The sequence below is a fragment of the Hyperoodon ampullatus genome (genome assembly GCF_949752795.1).
Source record: "Hyperoodon ampullatus genome assembly, chromosome: 20".
NCBI classification, from domain to species: domain Eukaryota; kingdom Metazoa; phylum Chordata; class Mammalia; order Artiodactyla; family Ziphiidae; genus Hyperoodon; species Hyperoodon ampullatus.
Genome location: NC_136933.1, coordinates 30,030,628 through 30,044,376, shown reverse-complemented (window position 1 = coordinate 30,044,376; position 13,749 = coordinate 30,030,628).

The following is a 13,749-nucleotide window of genomic DNA, read 5'->3' as shown; positions in this document are numbered from 1 at the left end:
CCAAACCCCCTGTAAACCTTTTGGGTCTCTTCCCTCTAAATCAATACAAGGGAGCAGGTTTAAGGTCTGGGTTTCCATACCTTCAGCTTCATACCTCATTGTTAAGAGGCCCACTGCCTCTGGTGTACTACAGCCTCCATTTTTATTGACTTCCAGTCCCCAGATCCTCTTTTCCTGGTTGTCCTGCAAAGGGAGTATGTCATAATGTGGACACACTGGGAGAAGGACCCTCCTCCACTAGTAAAGGAATAGAAAATGGAAGTCACGTACAGAAATTGTGATTGAGAGTAAAGGGAATTGTTGTGGTATTCCATACTTTGCTCAAAGTTTCAAGTTTTAGAAAAAAATGTTTCCTGAATTCCTAGTGATTTTTTTTTTTTTTTTTTTGGTACGCAGGCCTCTCACTGTTGTGGCCTCTCCCGTCGCAGAGCACAGGCTCCAGACGCGCAGGCTCAGCGGCCAAGGCTCACGGGCCCAGCCGCTCCGCAGCATGTGGGATCTTCCCGGACCGGGGCACGAACCCGTGTCCCCTGCATTGGCAGGCGGACTCTCAACCACTGCGCCACCGGGGAAGCCCCCTAGGTATTTTTGAAGAATAAACATGTATCCCATTTTCATATGTTAAAAAAGAACCCAGTGATTTAAAGGTTAGGAGGAGGGTCTTTCTCCTGGGACAGCAGCAGTTTGAATAGGAGCTACAGTCAATGTCTTCTGCCTCGAAGCTATGGGAGGGTTTTTGGAAGGAAAGTTAGAAAATAGAAAACTTCATGGAGAAAGGGGTTTATACTGTCCCAGGAGAATAGCCTCAGCTCAGAAAATAGTGGTTCCCACTCTACATCACAGCCATGGGATGAAAGAGATTGTGATGCGGTGTGAGGGGGTGAGAGGGAGGGTTCTGCAGAAATCTCGGAAACTAGAGAATCATGTATCACTGCAGTGTAAACCCCTGACCCCATATCTAAGCCTTTTGAGTTAGACTGAAACAAATCACAGATTCCTTCCACCTTCTCGGGCCCACGGCTCTGCTGTGTGACTTTGCCGCTTCTCTCGTTAAGGGCTGGACCTTTTTCTTCACCCCCAGAATTTGGCCAGCCTGGGATTTGCCCTGAGCAACAGAATGTGGGAGAAGTATTGTGGTAGGAGTTCTAAGCCGAGCCCAGTGGCCCTGCAACTGCTTCTCCGTCTCTGTCTCCCTCTCTCTGGGAGTTTCTCTCTTTGTTTCTCTGCTTCTGCCTGTCACTTTGTCTCTGTGGGCCTGTCACTCTCAGCACCCGAGCCTGTGAAGAAGCCTGAGTCAGCCCGACCAAGAGAGCCCTGAGTTCCCCCCAGTGACTAAGCTTCAGAGAGGTTTCTTCCCGACTCCAGGCCCCTCTGCCACTCAGACAAGCTGCCAAGGTGCCCCCCAAACACACCTCCTTGTGAGATGCTGCCCCCCTGTGGTCACCATTGTAGTAGGGGAACAGCTCTGAAATCCCTTGTCTAGCTAGGAATGCCCAGCACAGGCACATGCATAGGTCAGTGTAGATAAATCCCAGTGGGACGTGCACTCCTCTGGGAAGGGAGTGTGCACATCACCATTCCTGGGGGTCCCAGAACCTGCACAGGCCTCACCCCCAGCAGCACCGGGCCCTTCCCTCCTGGAGACACACTGGGGCAGAAGAGGGCATTCCTGGCTAAGCCACCACATAGGTCTCAGATAAGGTGGTTGCCCATAATTACAGCTAAATTCGAATACAGCTTGTGGGTAAAACACGTTTTTTCTTAGGCTGACAATAGAATTGGTTGCTCATCCTCCTCACACAGGATGTGTTTTTCCACCCTGACTGTCCCCCAGGATCCCTTGTGGAGAATTGCAAAAGTAATGATGGATCAGTATCATCCTTGTATGTGTTCCTGTAAGGGGACTCGGGCCTGTGGTTTGGGAATTGTGCTACTTTGTGCTACAAGAACACAAGTCATCCCAGTAGATATCCTGGAAGAATTTCCCTCGAGATTTAGGTTCAATATTGATGTGTGTCAAAGGATAACACTCTAAGTCCTTCAGACAAAGTAGGGAGATCTGCTTTGTGAGAATATTCATTTTTTCTTGGCAAAAAGTATATTGCACTAATTATTTTAAAAACTGGAATGTGTTATCGCTGATAGTTTCATTCCTGGAGATTTATTCCATGAGCTTATGCAGGGGTATATGTTTCTCTTTAGTTAGACTGCTGGGTGCATAATTCAGGAATCAGTGAATAATATAGTACGATTATAGAAGGAACTCTTCATCCACTTAGCTCAATTCAGAGGTTTTGGGACAAAATAAGAGATTTCTGAGGTCTGGGAGGGCAGAGATGCCTGTCTCTTTAGCCCCCGGTGGTTTCCATCTGCAGAAATATGTTGAGGGGACTCAAAAAGTGTAGGACTAGATAGATGTCTTTGAGACTTTCCCATAACCTTGCCTGACCAGGGTCGTGACATTCTAGGAAACATGGAAGTGGAGCTGAAGATCAGAGCTGTGTCACCACCAGGGCCTGAAAGGGTAGGTGGGGTTAGGGGGACGTTGGAATGAGTGGAGCTGAGTTGTATGGAAAGAGCTGTGGAGAAAGGGGACACTCAGAGAGTGGGGCTGAGTCTCTGCCCACTTTCCGAGGGTGCAGACCTGAATCCCTATGTTTACAGGGGCACAAAGAGAACCAGACACCAATACTTAGCTCCTTTAGCTACAGACTTTATTGTTTGAATATTTGCAACTATTATTCTATACACAAATTTTGATTTCTTCCAAACTCTACATTCTATATTGCTAGATCACTTCACTCTCCATTTTATGCCACATTTTAATGAAGAGATATTTCCGCAAATCACAATTTGCCTGAATGTATGTTAAAGGATTATTTTAGAGGCTCTCCCTCACACTCAGAGGGTCAGTTTTTTCTGATATGAAATCTAGTTGTAGCTCCACTTTTATTTTTAGGATTGCTACATCCTCAGTGTGAGAATTTAATGTTGACTAAGAAATAAGTGATCACTGAAGACTTTCCTTCCTTCACAGCACAGAGGGTGTGTTGTACAGTCTGAGCACACGTGTTCCAGAGAGGTTGCTCTATGAAGAAAGAATCTCTCATGACTTTACATTGATTCACTTCTCCAGGATGAATTATTTATAAGTATGCTTTGGTGTTGCTCAACATACTTGGGTATTTCTCAAGAGTTTACATCTTTGTTCTTGTTTTAGTGTTTATTTTTTTTTTTTGCTGAGTTTCTCGTGCACATCAAGCCTGGTGATCAGCTGAATGTTTGTTAACAGTCATTACAGTCTTAGTGGTTCTCCAACTGGAGTTCGCTCGTGTTGAACAATAATTATCAAAGAAGGACTAGGGGTTGGTTATCCTCTGCTCAAGTCCTCTGGGGTCTTTAGATTTGGGAGCTGTTGCTGAAAACAGTATTTACAGAGTGAGTTCTGCTAAGTTACCTGAGGTCAGGCCAATGACTAAAGGCTTTGCCACAGAGACAGGGCGCATATGGATCCACGTCCACAGGTGATGCCCTTCTGGACGGAGGAGTGTGATGCCTGAAGAAGCATCCATATTGATTACAGACAGAGTTTCTTTACTGGGTGTGAACCTTGGTGTGGTTAAATGCTAAAGCTATGGCTGGTGTTCCATCCACATTCCTCACATGTATGACACCATGTCATCTCAGGTCAGGACATCTACTGAGGGCCCTTCTGACTTTCTCTCCAGTGCTGATTTGCCTCATGTCGTCTAAGGGAAGAGCCTCGACTGAAGCATTTCCCACACCGCTGACATTCATAGGGCCTCTCTCCAGTGTGGGTTCTCTCATGTTCTCTCAGTTTAGTATGTCCACTGAAGGCCTTACCACACAGAGGGCATACATGTGGTTTCTCTCCAGTGTGGATTCTCTTGTGTGAACTAAGCCCTGAACTGTGACTGAAGGCCTTCCCACACTCAAGACATATGTGTGGTTTCTCTCCAGTGTGGATTTTCTTGTGAGAACTAAGGCCAGAGCTTTGAAGAAAGGCTTTCCCACACTGATGACATTCATAGCACTTCTCTCCTGTGTGAGTTTTCTCATGTTGTTTCAAGGAGGAACTTTGATTGAAGACTTTCCCGCACAGATTGCATTTGAATGGTTTCTCTCCAGTGTGAATCATCTTGTGTCTGCTGAGTGTAGAGCATCTACTAAAGACTTTCCTACATAGAGGACATTCATACAATTTAGCTCTAGTGTGAATGTGATCCTGTCCGTCAAGGAATGACCCTTGACTAAGTGATTTTCCATGCTGTTTGTTGACATTACTTTGCCTTCTTAAGGGAATTGGTGAATGTTGAGGTGAAGATCTAGGAGTAAATTCATCACTCAAATCAGTCCATCCAACAGGATCCCCTTGTGTGTGAGAAACCTGCTTTGCGAAAGAGATAGGAGGCTGTTCCCGGTTGCCCACGTCTATGCAGACACTCATTCCTCTAGATTTACACCCTAGAGGATCAGTCAGTTATAGTCTCCTGTTAAAATGTTTCCAGTGTCACTTGCATACACATGTTGTGTTACTCCCCTACAGTCACAAACATTCTCTTTTATAGTCTCCCTGCCCAGATATCAGATTAATTTTGAAGACTTCAGTTTGTTCTAAAGACTAGGAGATGAGCAATGTTTGTGCAACTGACTTTTTCTTAGGTCTCATGTTGTGGTTTTGAGCTCATATTAATTTTTTAACTGACTTCAGCCTATCCAAAAATATTCCCAGAAAGAGCTCAATCTCCACTTAATTACATACAGGCAATTGTGCTCAATTACCAACTTATCTCACTGCCAGGTCTTTCGTTTGGATGACTGGTGTTCCACCCATGAAACTTACCATTGGCATGGCGTGAGGTTTGTGCGTCCTGTAGACTTGTTGCATGAGTATCATTTCTTGTTGTATAAGTGGCCTTTTACTGCCTAAAGAAATGGAAAAAATATAGATTTTAGAATGAAATTAGGGAAATAGAAATGTAAACAAACACCAAGGTCCATGTGAGTATCTTTCAAAAATTGGCACTCTGATGGAGAGACCGTGTATAATAAAGAAATACTCAAGGTAGTAGAAATACTTTAAAAGTCATTGTCTATTAGATAAAAACAGGATTAAAATATAAAATTGTAATGTGGTGGAGAGACATTGGGTCAGCAAATGATGGAAAACACAGTAAATGGGAGGATCAGGACAAGAATCACTAAGTGAAAGTTTAACTGCAGTAAGTCCACAAGCACCCTTTTCCTTAAAGAATAGAAAATGGCAGGAAGTAATATGAATTGTGATTGGTAGATGCAGAGAATGATAACAACATGAAGAATTTCAGCCCAATGTCCTCACTTCCAGTTTAGAACATATCGCTCACTTCATCAGACTTTCATTGGTGTTTCCAAGGACTTAACACACTGACTGAAACTTTCTTGCAGTGAAGCACAGGCCCCTGATTCTTACCTGGACTCTGGTCTTGGAGGCATCCTGTTGCTTCACTCCACAGCTCTTTTCCTTGTTGTAGCTGGAAAATCACATCTGATTTGCTGATCTGATACCCTGTTTGATTTGAAAAAGAAAAAAAAATGTTGGATTTTGAGTCTGGGCTAATTACCCTTTGCTGTGCTCAAGTCCAGGGTAAGGGAAAGAGGAAAGTAAAGAGATAATTGAAGGTCAGTGCAGGCAACAACATCTTCAACAGACAAAACAGTGAAGGTCCTTCAGCAGACCAGGAGGAAATCCAGAGCAGCAGCAAACACAGTGAGCCCCTCTAGCGGCTGATGCCTGTGCCCAAGTTCAAAGAGAGATTACAGAATCCTCAGTGTTTTCCAAATGGGAAAGATTAAAAGACTCTACAGTGGGCTGAATATTACTTTCAAACAGGAGCCAGTAAGGATACACCTTACAGGAATCATCAAAATTATGTCATATACACGACTCTGGTCTCAAGCCTTCATGGAGTGACTAGAACGGAAGAATCATTTTTAAAATATTTGATCCATTTACTTATGCATTAAAATATCCATTGAATCCCCAGTTCTGTTCTGAGTGTAAACACTGAGTAGCAACAGAGGTATGAAATATTGCCAAGATTACCTTCCGGTGTAGTAAAGAAAAGTGCCATGAAAAGAAATGTCTTCCTCTTAAGTAGTTATGAGGACTATCAAAGAATCAGGAAAGACTTGGAGTGGGACACGGGGAAGCTGATCTAAATGCCTGTTCAGTGAGTGAATGAATGGATTGGATACAGGTGCACATACATCCGTGTTGACAGACTCACCTACGGAGACCAGGTGGGTGATGTTTTCCAGCATCACGTTTCTGAACAGGGTTTTCTGGGCTGTGTCTAGCAGGGTCCACTCTTCCTGGGTGAAGTTGATCGCTACATCTTCAAATGTCACTGATTCCTAAAACATCAGGGATATTCTGGTTTAGACAGAGAAGTCCCTACCACTGTCCAGGGTGGGAGGGTCGAGATGAGGAAGTGAGGGGGTCTGGATGGATAAAGGATCACGCTCTGTGTGGGGTTCCCCTCAGTTCTCTGCCAGCGCTGAGCTGGTGTCTGCCTTTCATGTCCATTCACGAAAACCTACATACTCTGACGTCATGAAGCTTTAATTTATAGAAATATCACTTGAAGTGTGTTATAATACATTGTGGAAGTTTTCCAATAACCTGGAAATTAGGACTTCCAGTCAGTTGATAGTAAAAGATTCACTTGCATATTCATAACTCAATCTCTCTTCCCTATTAATTTCAAGGAACTGTACAGATTCATGACAAGACAAACAATAACCATGATGGGCTACTTTGAAAGCATGACTATTGGTTTAAATTATGTCCCTAGAGGAACCTTTGACTCTCCAAAAATAAACTGCTTCCATTATTTGTTATGCGTGTTGAAATCATCAAATATATAATTGTATGAAGTGTTTCTGTTCTAGCAAACCTACGCTAAATACAAAACACTATTCTACTAATCATGCAATTGTCAGAGGATCATGAAGAAATGCCTAGCATTCCTCAGAACTGAGCAAGGTTCATGCAGAACTTGGTACCAGGAGGTGTCCTCTCTCTTAACACTACAGGACTCAGGTGTTCATAACAAACTCTGAGGTCAGATGGTTCAGAAGCATAAGCCGGGGACTCAGGTGGCTGGAGGGAAGGACAGACCTAGCCTGACCATCGCTGTGGCGTGAGGACTCCCAGTCAACATTTTCAGGGACCTTGACCTTAGTTATCGCTGTTTCTCTTGTAATCTAATCTCATCTCCATGCTGAGGGATGAAAGAAGCCTAGTGATTGGTTTTGTTTTCTCCAATTTTTCAAAAATCTATGAGAGAACCTAATTTTATTCTACCTACTGTACTGTTTCTCCTTTCTGTGCAGCACAGTTAAGAAAATACTCCTCCCTACACATTCCTCCCAGTTATCGAATATGAATAAAAGCTTAATTACTAAGAGGTGGAAGGTGTGAATGAGGGGTCGATTGCTAATGGCACTCCGGGTGTAGCTTCAGGAGAAGGAGGCGTCGCTACTCACCAGAGGCTCCATTGTCAACAACTCAGTTGCCAGCAGTCTTTCTCGGGATTTCACTCACAGCCAATCCAAGCACTGAGCACGCAAACCTGAGGATGGAGAAGAAGCCATGAGACTCCAGTCCTGTGCACAACTTCCAGAAGAAGCCGTGAGACTCCAGTTCTGTGCAGAACTTCCAGACCCACCTGAATTGGAGCCCCCCACCTCCACCTGGGTGTGACCCCAGCCCAGCAAACGGAAACCAGTGGTGCATCCTAAGAACACGGTGCAGTCTCTCCTCTCCCAGTTCCCATGTAAGAAGCTAGAGCTGTGGTTGCTAATACAAAAAGTCAAAGTTCAGAGAGTTTGCAAATAAGAATGTGTTAAGCATTGACTTTGTGTGTTCAGCAGCCTAGGCCATCCAGAAGCATTCAATGTCCTCCTTGATTCCAACCCTCGGGAACCCTGACTCATGCCAGAGTAGAGTTTGGCTTCCTCCTGTAGGAAACACTGGAAATCCCCAGATCACTCTCTTCCCTTATGCACCCACAATGGTCCTCCAACACCCCTGGCAGCCCTCTGGAGCCTCACTGCCTTCCAGCTCTCCCTCAACCCTGACCTTTAGTTCTGTCCCCCATCTACATGGATATTAATCAGCCAAGGACCTATTTCAGGACGCAGTTAAACCAAGGACTTATTCCACTTGGAGGAACCATGGCACCCACCCTTCCGGTCTAGTCCTTAACATCTGCTGCTCCAGAAGGTAGCAGGGGTACACGAGTCATAGTGTTACGGTCATGGACTGTCTCAACCCTCTGTGTCAAGGATGCTCAGAAATATGGAATGGCTTAGGTTTAGCAGGAAATTGGTTTATTTACCAATGACATTCAGAGGTTCCAAAAACTTGAGTATATGACAGAGTTACACATCTAGAAGAAGGATCAGCTGTCATTTAATTTTGTTCAGTCTGTGTCCTGTGCTCAAATTCCTTTAGGGTAACAAAGATCACCTAGGTTTTACTTGTAATATGACCGCTAACATTAACAATCAGAAGAAGCTCCCTGTTATTTATGTCTTCATTTTTATCGCCCAGTTTTGGGGGAAACCTCTCCGTCTGATGCACAATGGATCCCCTCATTACATCCTGTCTATCTTGAAACAGAAATATCTTCTAAAGGTATTTGCTCTCAAGTTCCTTCTCTCCTGAACTCCCTTCACAATCAAAGTGAAAGTGCAGTGATCATTTTCTATCAGAAATAAAGGGAAGCCTTGGGTTAATGCCAGCATCTGCTTATTGTGGATAGGAATCAAGTATCCAGGACAATTCACAATGCCCAAAAAACACTCAAGAAAAAGTTTAGTGCTTGGATTATCCAGAGCACCTGGGAAATCCAAGGTGGGAGGGACTACCTAGGAAAACCAATTAAGAGTTGGCCATGGATTGCCTTTGGTTTTGCCTTCAAGGCAAATTTGAAGGTGAAATGAAATGTCTTTTTTTACATTTAGAGTTTTTCTTCTATTGATAATAGGAATATGTAAATCCCTATGATATCCAGGGAAACACGAGGCATATGCAAAACAGCAGCCTTACAAGTAGAAAGAAGATGGAACCTAGGCAACCCTGTCTATGTCCAGATTACAAGTCAGAGGAATCAAAGGGGTTTAATATATATTAATTTGGGGGAAAAATTAAAATAAATATCTCAAGAGATTTATTTTACCTTGAGATAATTATTTCAACATAAAAATCTATCCCAGGACACGTAAGAAATGAAGAAAATCACTTGATGAAACCCATAAAAGAAAAATAATTCAGAGAGGCAGAAAATGAAGTATTTAGAAACAAATTAGTAAAAACATCAGATGTAGATCAACAGCCAATAGAACTTTCCAAGACGAAGAACATGCTCTACATATGCATTGTATGATACAGAAACTGCCACAAACATGTGGTGACAGAACACTTGAAATCTGGCTGGCACTACCAAGGATGTAAAGTTTAGCTATTTAATTGCATTAATTTAAATGTTCTAGCCACATGCAGCTGGTCATCACTGTATTGGGAGAGCACAAGGCTACAATCTTAGGTTAGGCAGATAAAACAACTAAATAGATTCAAGACAACAGTGTTGGAGTTGAAAAAAAGGACATGTACAGTCAAGAGTAGGAAATGATGGTGGCAAAGTAAATGTTGACACAATATGATTCAGAGACCATAAGAGGCTGCTTTGATAGGGCAAAAGTGTAAAGACAGATAGGACTTACAACATTTTCATGGAATGAAGCCAAGGCACATCTCACAGTTTGGAGGACTCACCAAAACCCCAAATTGGAGGAGCTGGTGAAGCCAAATAGATTCTGAGGTAAGTTCCACAGCAAGCAGCCAATTTCTCTTCCTCCAAAGCCCCAAACTGTCCAGCTTCTTCTTCTCTGGACAAATGCATCCCTTTGCCCGTCTGACTTTCCTTTATACCTGGATAACAGTTTATAACCCAATCTGGGCTACATTCCAGGATCCACCCTCTCAGAAGGTTACTGACCCTAATAGGGTTTCAGTCTGTGAGCCACACCCTGTTCAATTTGATTGGATTTTCCAGACTAATAGGAAATTGTAATCCTCACACAGTGTTGGAGAGCAAAGATGTAAGGTCATTGTCCAGGGATAGTGAGAAGATCCATTCATTCCCTTCTTCATCTGTAAACACTGTTGAGTGCATTCTCTATACTGGGAACCATTCTATGTCTTCAGAATGACAGGGCATCAGACACACTGGGAATCTATGGAAATGAAGCTGGGATTCCCTGGGAGAAATACGGAATTAAAAATAAAATGCAAGATGAGGAACTGTGAAAACGTGAAATATAAATAATGAGGCGACAAAATAAGATATATTGCTGGGATGCAGAACATGGCTCTTAAGGCACTGGCCAAATAGTACTTTCAAGAACATGTTAAGAATCTATTAACTATGCAAAGAAAATGGGAAGACAATTTTATAATTTATTTCTTGGTTAGTGGGGAAATCCATACAAATGTTCCTACATAGTAAACTATTGTAGATAATTTTTCTTCCATGTCATTCACAGTTGATTTATACATTTGAGTGGCAGTCTTACGGGTGTGGAGATGGCTGTTTAAGTTTAAAATTCCTGGTTCCCAAATGGAAAAAATTAAACCAGGGGACATGGTGAATATTTCATTGTATCTGAGGACATTTTGCTTGTACCTCATACAATGACTGGCAATCCTATTATCTCGTGCATTTCAATTCCATCTCCCATACACATTAAAGAATATTTCACCTGAAGCTAGTACATTAAGGTAAATCAACTATACTTCAATTTATTTTTTTTTAAAAAAGAGTATTTCAAACCTTATCCATTACCCCTCAATCTCCAAGGACCCATCCTTTTCTCCTACATCCCTCAGATTATATATAACCTATTTCCCAAAAGAAATAGATGTTTTTGGATGTAGGTACTTTCCACCATAAGATTTAAAGAACTCTGTACTGTCATTCATTACTCATACCATCTCCTGTATAAAAGGAAAGAAATAAAGATGTTAAAAAACTAAAATAAAATAATAGTAAATCCATTAAAAAAAAAAAAGGGAAGGAATTGCCTTTCCTCTCAGCTCAGGAATTTATTTCTAGATTTGTGCCCTTTTCTATTCTTTCCTGCCACGTCAGAATGTATGTTATAATTTAAATCAAATACACTTTATTTTATTTTCATTTATCTTTTAAAGTATAGTTGATGTACAATATTATATTCGTTTCAGATATACAACATAGTGATACCATATTTTTTATAGATTATACTCCATTTAAAGTTATTGTAAAATATAATTTGGATTCCCTGTGTTGTACCATATATCCTTGTAGCTTATTTACTTATTTTATACATGGCAGTTTGTATCAATACCTCTTTTTTTTTAATTTATTATTTTTTTTTTGGCTGCATTGGGTCTTTGTTGCTGTGTGTGGGTTTCCTCTAGTTGTGGTGAGCAGGGGCTACTCTTTGTTGCAGTGCGTGGACTTCTTAGAAGTAGGAGAAGAGACCAGGGGTCTGAGCAAGAGGAAAGGCCATGTGAGGACAGCAAGTCAGCTCCCCTCGGCTCGACATGGACGGAGGCCTTGGGGAGGAACAAACCCATCTATACCTGGATCTGGGAAATTCTGGCTCCAGGACTGTGCTGCTTCCAGCAATTAGAAACCTTTGTTTAAATGGAAACTAATGGGAAACTCCTTCTCGGCCTGGAAGGAATGCACTGTTTCACACTAAAGACTTCAGAACGTATTTTCCATGTCTTTTGTCCATTCCCTCAGGAGGCAGAGACTCCACACAGGGCTCAGCTCCGGGACCTCACAGGGCCAGGATGTGGTCAGTGAGGCTGGAGGGCTTAGGAATTCCTTGAAAAGAACACATGCTACTGTATATATCTAATATCTACACAATATCACCTGTATATATTCTTTATTTGTCACATATTCTATTTCACAGATCTTGAGATAAGTTATAAATTCAAATACCTTTTAAAAAATCTGGATGGTATCTCATACTTTTCACTTTTTCTAAATATATTGTCATTTCACATTTTTCATTATCTTTCTTCCCTGGACAATTTGAAAGATTATTTTTATTTTGAAAGTAGGAGATTATTGAACCCATTTTTGCTTACTCTGAATATTTTGGGTCGAGTATGGATAATGAGCTGTGTGCCATCACCTGGGCAGACGGAAGGAACACCATCTTCTCAAAACTGACAACACGTGTTTCTATTGAGCCCCAGATCAATGCTGTCTCACTAAACCCATCCTGTGTCCGGAAACCCTGTCCCCTGTATTTGCAGGTCCAAGAAAACTGAGCCAATCCTAACAATTCCAATCCCAGATGGCTAATATGACAGACTCCTCTTTAATCTTGTGATGTTCAGAGGATTCCATAAAATAGAACATTTGTCAGGGCCTGTTCAGACCCTTTGAAATGCCAGAAGTAAGGATCAATGGTGTTTTGTTTTGTGAGAATCTCTAAGAAAGTACTGGGACAGGATTGAGGTCATGAGATAAGGGAGTATAAGGAATAGGCTTAGACCCAGGTCACAAAGAGAAAGGTCATTTCAGAAGTTCCAGTAGGTGTGGGCATGGCCCCGAGTGTGCCAGCTCCATTTTCCCGATATTTTAACAACCTTGTGCCTTCAACCAGCAGCTTGCTGTCCTTGAGGTACAGGCTTCTACAGAATGAAGATGCTGTCCCCAGACAGTTGTTCTGTGTGGAGGTAGGAACGTGGTTTGCTCTTCCCAGGAAGCCCTCTCTACGCAGCTCAGTGAATTTTCTTGGACCTGCTCAGGTCTCCTCCTGTTAGAGAACAGAGGCAGCATGTGACGTAGGTGACATCACTGCCACCACCTCCAGTGGTTCTCCAACCAGATGATATAATCACCTCCAGAGCAGTTATAATCCCAATGCCCAGGCCTCAAAACAGACAACATAAACTTGTACCTTTTGAAGTAGGATTCAGGCTTATGCACCTATTAAGATTCACCAACTGAGTCCAATGTGGCCCAGTGTGAGAATAAGGCAGCCTACACGTTATCACATCGTCCATGCAGGGGATTGACACGGTGCCTTGTTAATGTGCATATGTTGACCCGTGGATCTGGGAGGGCCGGAGGTTCTGTATGTTTAATAAGCCTTAGGTCCTCCCAAGCTCCTCTTTCCCCTCAGTTACAAAATCAATCTTACTTTTTCTGTTTTGTGTTTTGGCCGCACAGCATGTGGGATCTTACTTCCCTGACCAGGACTCAAACCCGCGACCTGTGCATTGGAAGCAGGGAGTCTTAACCACTGGCCTACCAGGGAAGTCTCCACAAAACCTATCTTGAGTAAAAATATACGTTAAGATGATCTTCAAGGCTTAGAGATAAAAACCACGTACAACATGTCTTATAAGGCAGAACTTTATTAAAATGGAAAGAAATTTTGAAAACAAAGCTTTATAGTAACATTTAATGAAACATAAGAAGCAGAGCCGTAGGAGAGTCCCCACCATGATTTACAGGGAAAGACTCCACAGAATCCACGAGTCTCATCTCAGGACAGGGCACTGCTGACCTGCAAAGCCCAGCGCTGGGCCCTTTAGCCAGGTTCTAAAAGTTCAGACATTTGCACCAAATACAGATTACTACCATAGCTTCCTATTTACACAATAGTTCAAAG